The sequence below is a fragment of the Odocoileus virginianus genome, chromosome 8, assembly GCF_023699985.2.
Source record: "Odocoileus virginianus isolate 20LAN1187 ecotype Illinois chromosome 8, Ovbor_1.2, whole genome shotgun sequence".
In the NCBI taxonomy this organism is placed as follows: domain Eukaryota; kingdom Metazoa; phylum Chordata; class Mammalia; order Artiodactyla; family Cervidae; genus Odocoileus; species Odocoileus virginianus.
In genome coordinates this window covers 30,413,699-30,421,087 of record NC_069681.1, presented here as the reverse complement: position 1 = coordinate 30,421,087, position 7,389 = coordinate 30,413,699, and positions in this window count along the sequence as shown.

Below are 7,389 nucleotides of genomic sequence, written 5' to 3'. Positions count from 1 at the left end.
CCCTGGGTGGGGAAGATCCCCTGGAGGAGGGTATGGCGACCCACTCTAATATTCTTGCCTGGAGAATCCCCGTGGACAGAGGATCCTGGGGGCCCCAGGTCATGGGGCTGCAGGGAGTCAGATACGACTTAAGTGACTTAGCACGCACACAGCAACGAATGCATCTAAAGATCATGAAAATGTGCCTTATATCACAAGCGTGCGTCACTCTCAGTGCCCCAGAGACATGCAGGCAGCAACTGATGTAGACAGAGACAGAGAAAAAAAATCGAGAAGCTGGCTACCACAATTATTCTGGGCACTTCCTGAACGAAGTCTAAAATTTTTCTCGTTTTGAACTTTTTTCTCTTTTTGAAGTAAGGACTATCAAATCACCCATGCTGATTTGCCATTCATCTGGCATGATCGACTCAAATAAAGCTTGCCTCTTCTGGTCTCTACTGAGTAAAATCTGCCTGTTTCCCTCGAGAGCAGAGGATGCTCAGAACTCAGTATCAGGAGAAGGACCTGCGCCCCCTCCTGGCTGAGGTGCGAAATCACTCGCTAGGTCAGCATCCCAGCCTCTGCTGGTGGCACTGGAGATGCTCCGCTTTGCCGATGCAGTGGGCCGTGCCTCTCTCCTGGATTCATAGGCCAGAGAACAAGAGAGTCATCAGCCACTTGGTCACCTGAAAAACATCCCCTCTACCTCACCCCTAGGAAAAATAGCCATCTGTTTCCACCATTGGGTTCCCCAGTGGAACTTTAACCTATTGACATAGAAAACGGCTGTTCTGCTTAGAATAAAACGTTCCTTGATGAACTACTTTGTAATCTAGATCATGATCACGAATAACTGAAGCAAAAGATGAACGTGGAAAACCTTTGGACTTGTCTCCATCTGGAAATTGATGTCCAGAGGTGATTCCAGGAAAGCAGGGATTGAAGCAATGGAATACAGCTGTCGTGCCCTGGAGTTTGTCGTGGAGGGTATCAAACTGTGTCTTCCTTTTATTTAGCAACACTGTGTATTATAAAGAAATAGGAAGAAGATTTTTCTCATGACTTTTTATTCAATTATATTTTTATGCACAAGAAAGTAATCTGTACTCATGCCAGCGAAAATATATCTCAACAAAGTAATGGTCATAGATTTAAAATATTATGCATTTTGAATATTTGAGAATTATTAAGAGATAGCATTGTATCCTTAAATAAGTCAACTATAATTACTAATTGTAGTTATGAATCATATTTTTAATTTTAAAAAATCTGCCTCAGTTTTAAGTTTAAAATGCATGCATTTTTTTTACTTGCTTTATGAATGCAATGTTAATGATAGATTTGTTGTTAATAAACAAAGGACTTTTCAGCTCAATATGTCTTTCGTATAGTGTCCCATTCAACCTTCTTACCCTTTTTAACAATATGCATTTAATCTCTTTCATCAACAAAATTCTTGCCTTAATTATTTTCTTTTCTCCAAGAAAATTCATCCCAGCCTGATGAATTTACACATGGTAGTATAAAAATGAAAATTTAATACTACTCTCCATGATGGAGTTCATAAGTATACTTTTGCCCACCTTCACTGAGATATTTTAGTCACCCAAAGTAAAGGGACATATCCATCTATATAAATAAACTGTGGAATATAGAATATGGCCTGTAGATATTTTTGAATAGATGACTGAAAGTCTAAAACGGAACTCATAAACATATTCCATAAACACACTAGGCGTGAACCCTCTTCGACAGTCAATATTTGCTTCCTCAGCGAATACCAGTAGGGTGCACAAGATTGCAGCTGCCAGACCCCTGAGGGCATTTTCCTCTCCTTTCTTTATCTCCTTGGACTAAAAGAGGATTTTACTGATGAACTAAAGAGCATCCATATTTATCTGTGGTACTCAGTCACTTCAGTCATGCCTGACTCTTTGCGACCCCGTGGATCATAGCCCTCCAGTTTCCTCTGTCCATGGATTCTCCTGGCAAGAATACTGGAGTGGGTTGCCATGCCCTCCTTCACGGTATCTTCCTAACACAAGGATCGAACCTGTGTCTCCTACGTCTCTTGCATTAACAGGCGTGTTCTTTACCACTAGTGCCACCTAGGAAGCCCATATTTATCTAATCCTATCTAATGTCTACACTTCATTTTTCCAATCTTACTCTCCAAAGTGATCAATACATTTTCTCTTAAAACTGTTTTCTTATTAAAAAAAAAAACAAAACAGAACTCAATGGATCCATTGTCTGAAAAATAGCGACTTGAGTTTTAAACTTGCCCTAGAACAGCCTCTGGTATAATTGTTCTCCAGTTTGTGGATCGCCCAGCCGACGGCTCTCTGGTGAGGCTATTGTCTCCAAGAGGACTTTGCCACATGCCACGCCTCCGTGAGGTCTCAGAGTCATGACCAGTGACTGAACAGCACCAGCAAAGAACAGTCTTTACGATCTGGCTTCTGCCTATTTTAGTGACATCACTTTTCCCCGAAGTTTCACCCAAAACGAATTACTTGCTTGAAACGCCATGATCTCTCGTGCCCAGGGGTCATGGCACAGACAATCCCTACTGCCTTTTCACCCTCTGACTTCTGCAGCAATGTGGGTGAATCCATCTTCCACATTTCTGATCTGACATCTCCACCCCTACAATTCCCAATTCCCTGATTTCTGCTGGGCAAAATGCTCCCTGAACCATACATTGCTTTGGGGCTATATGTCTATCTATTAGCCACACACAAAAAAATGCATCTACCCAGCATCCAGCTTATTTCAGAGGATCACTAAGTGGTTTTGAATGTCTAAGTTTTTGGCATATCAACTTTGCAGAATCAAAGTTGAAAAAAAAATTGCAAAGACTAAGAAAAGACTTCAAATATACTTGTAATTTAAAAAATAAATAAATAACCTTGTCTTATTGCTGGCTGAAATATAGTGCTTATTTTCTATTAATAACACAGAACTATTTCCTAGCCTTCCATGAAGTGAGAGCAGTTGAAGATTGTTTTTCTGTGAGTAAGGTTCAGTGATAAATTGACAATAATTTCCTGAAATGTCAAGTGTTTAGGTCTTTACATATTTTTTGTTGCGAATCAAATTATTCCTTTAAAGTGCCAAATGCACTTTTGAATGTTGCATCCTTAATCTAATATTTTTTTTAAATTTTTTATTCCTTAGCATTTGTATGTACAGAGAAAGGAGTTCAGGCATCAATGTCTCATGCTAGAAGTGTAAGCTTTGGGATACTGACTGTGAGTGTATGTTCTGTCTCTCGTTGCTTCCTGTCATGGGTCCATTTGCATATTATCTAACCTTTGTGATTCTCATTTTTATTTTTATATGATTTATTTTTATCAAGATAACAAATTGACATACTTCTGAAAAAGGATAATGTACTTAAATCAATGTAATTTTAATAACTGGGAAAAAAAAGGCAACAGCAGCTCACTCTCACCTTCTTTTTTTTCCTAAGAATTGCATGGTGGGCATTTCCTGGTTGTCCAGCGGTTAGAATTTGGGGATTTCACTCCTGGGTCATGGGCTCAATCCCTGGTCAGGTAACTAATTCCACAAATCACAAGGTGTGGCCATAAAAAAGGAGAAAAAAAAAAATACTGCATAGTAATCAACTTGACAGCAATGGATTCATTTGGGAACTTTCAATGTCTCCAGATAAGGCTCTTTCAAACATTTCCATGAAATAACTTGCATTTGGGGTTCAGAAAACAGTGTGGCCGTAGTTGATTTCACCCTTGAGAAGGTAGGGTTTCCCTAATTCCACCTCGAGCTGCCTGCCTGTCCCCAGTAGAGCTGGCCCACACCACTGGTCCAGCAGGGACTTTTCTGGCCTCTGTGAAGGTGCAGATACCTGTCCGTGCCTAGTCGCTCATTCGTGTCCGATTCTCTGCGACCCCATGGACCGTAGCCCACTAGGTGCTTCCTTCCATGGGATTCTCCAGGCAAGAATCCTGGAGTGGGTTGCCATTTCCTACTCCCAGGGGGACATCTGCCTAGACAGCATGTTAAAAAGCAGAGATATCACTTTGCTGACAAAGGTCCCCTTAGCCAATGTTATCGTTTTTCCAGTAGTCAAATACAGATGCAAGAGTTGGGCCATAAGAAGGCCCAACTGAAGAATCGATGCTTTCAAATTGTGGTGCTGGGGAAGACTCTTGAAGAGTACCTTGGATTGCAAGGTAATCAAACCAGTTAATCCTAAAGGAAATCAACACTGAGTATTCAGTGGAAGGACTGATGCTAAAGCTGAAGCTTCAATACACCTGATGCAAAGAGCCAACTCATTTGGAAAAGATGCTGGCAAAGATTGAGGGCAGGAGGAGAAGGGGGTGACAGAGGATGAGATGCTCAGACAGCATCACCAAGTCAATGGACAGGAATTTGAGCAAACTCTGGGAGACAATGAAGGACAAAGGAGCCTGTCATACTCTAGTCCACGGGGTCACAAAGAGTCAGACGTTACTTAGCAACTGAACAACAGCAAGACATCTGCCTGCCCAGGGTGGTCATAAAGACCCAGCAGTGCCTTAGGTAGACTTTTTGCAAATAGCACTCTCTTGCTTTTGCTTCTAGAGGAACTGGTGCTGCATCAGTCAGATTGCCTCTCCACGCGCTCTGCCTGCACTGTGACTGAGAGCAAAGACATCTCTAGCCCCAAAGATAGAGCTTGCATACTGCTGTTCATTCTGTGCACAGTTTAAGGGATATTTTGCAAGGAGATAAACTGCACTTTCTTGCAGTTGGAAGTTGGCTTTATAGTTTTTTAACATGAAGATAATGCCTGCCTCATAGCATTGCAGTAAAAATTAAACCAAACAAAAAGTGGAAACTTCTTAAACTTTTAAAGTTTAAGAATATGTTGTAATTTGCTTCATCCCCAAGACTTTTAATAATAGTTTTACTGACAAAAATTGCAAGTGCATGCAAGAGGATCTTCTAGCTCAGGGAAAGTATGATACATTTACTTTTCCCCTTTAATTTGGCAGATATTTTTCTACAGAAGTACAGTTATAGCTCTATATAATTTCATTGTCTATATTTTAATTATCAAAACTAAATGAAATGCATTCAGGTTTTAATTCTGCTTGCAGAATCAATATTCAATCACAACTTTTACTGCTAGTTTGAATTAACCTTTGAACAAATGAAGGGAAACAATATTTTAAAACTTTCAGAAAATTAATGATATTTAAAGACATCTTACTGTTTATTTCATGCTTAAGTATATTTAAAACTAGAATGGTAAGACTAATATTCTAGTATATTAAACAGAAGAAAGAGAAAATACTCCCTAAGCCATCAAATATCCACAATTTATTAAAGAAAATATTGAAGATTTTTAAACTTGGCATTCTCTACCAAAGACCAAGATGGTCTAATTTTAATATCTGAAGGCTAACAGAGATTAGCCCTTCTATTATGACAACTTCAGCTAATTAGAGGAGATAGCAAAGTTCTATTTCTTTTTATCTTTTCCTCTTTACAACTTAGTAATGATTAGATCTCTACATATAAATAGAGCAGTGAGATTAATGCCCATTAAAGATGTTTGTGCATGCATGCCATGTTGCTTCAATCATATCCAACACTTTGTGACTGTATGGTCTGTAGCCTGCCACTCACCTCTGTTCATGGGATTCTCGAGGCAGAATACTGGAGTGGGTTGCCTGGCCCTCCTCCAGGGGATCTTCCTGACCCAGGGATCAAACTGACATCTTATTATGTCTCCTATATTGCAGGAAGGTTCTTTGCTGCTAGCGTGTTCACCAATAAAGTAATTTTAAAAATAGGCTACCATATTATTGAAACACAGACATGTAAATCAGATGCATCAGACAAAATCAAAATGAAGTCAGTCAGAACTAAAAACAAAGGCAAGCACAGGACTTACAGCTAACTGGGCAGTAAGCAGGCGTAGTAGGAGAAAAGGAATTTGAAATAAACTGTGCTTTATCCGATGTGTGTTTAAAGATGTTATCCTAGAATGCTCTTGCCAGATGAAGATTGAGAAGCTAATTGAAAAACAAAAATGCTGGGAGGTACCACAATAGTAAGAGAATTTGCTGTTTTCCCAGGTTTTGTCTTTTACCATATATATATGAAAAGTGCTGAATGTCTCTGCAATTTTTTTTCAAATGACTGCAGAACCTGGAAGAACTATTACTGCTATTGATGCCTGCATGAGTGTGCGCTAAGTTGCTTCAGTAGTGTCCAGCTCTCTGCAACCCTATGGTCTGTAGCCCGCCAGGCACCTCTGTCCATGGAGTTTTCCAGGCAAGAATACTGGAGTGGGTTGCCATGACCTCCTCCAGGGGGATCTTCTATTGATGCATAACATACTTCTATTGGTGGCCTCATATATAGGTGGATAGATAGATAGATATAGATATATAATTTGAATTTTTTGAAACTTTAGCTGTGCTGTCAACTTTAGAAAAAGTATCCCAGTGTACTGTTTTGGGTTGGCATCAGACAGAAATTAACAGCCATATTGGTCTAGAAATATTAAACATAATTTTTCCATTTGAATGGGGTGGGGGGAGGGCACACTGACTTAAATATATGGGTTTGATTATAGAAACTAATAAAGTATTCTCTAAATAAAAATAAAATAAAATGAACTTCAAATGTATAGAAGGCAGAGCAGGGTGGTGGAGAGTGAAAGCAAGTAAGCCCTGATGGACTAGCCAGGGCTGTTTCTCTGTTTTTCTTTTGCCGATGCTTCTGTCCTCAGACACTCGCACAACACACACAGCAATCAGAGTAATCAGAGACACTGTGCTCTGATCTCAGGCTCTGGAATGCCCGTACTTTGGTCAGATGTGTCTGCTGGCACTGCAGCAAGAAGGGAAATGAAGACTGAGCGGAGAAGGCATGATGGAGTCTGGGGTGAGGGCAAGCGGAGTTTGCCTGTGCCCTAGGCTTTTCTCCCTGGGTGGACTTAATCTTAAACATATTATGGGATACAGCTTGGAGTTTCTACATAGTAAACATTTCCACTTCTAAACAGCTGCATTTGTGTTGGCACAATTCTCAATCAATTTGATATACTATCCAGTTGGGCAGAGAATGCAGAATTTGGTCCAGAGGGAAAATAACATTTTCACATGGTTCTCTGCTTTTGATATTTTAAAAATGGATCAGTAGATTAGGCTAAACCTGCCACCAAAATGCTGAGGGTGTAGTGTTATTCCTGCGGCTTAATAATGCTACTGATTTTCGCAGGGAAGTAGTTTTGATGGTCCCTTGTAGAAACAGATTTAAATGTAACTAACAAATCTAGCCAGGTGAGGCTTAACAAGAATCTCAATAAGGTAAAACACAGTCATTAATTGGATTAGCTTAAATCACTTATATTTTGAACCACTTATCACTGATATTATTTCT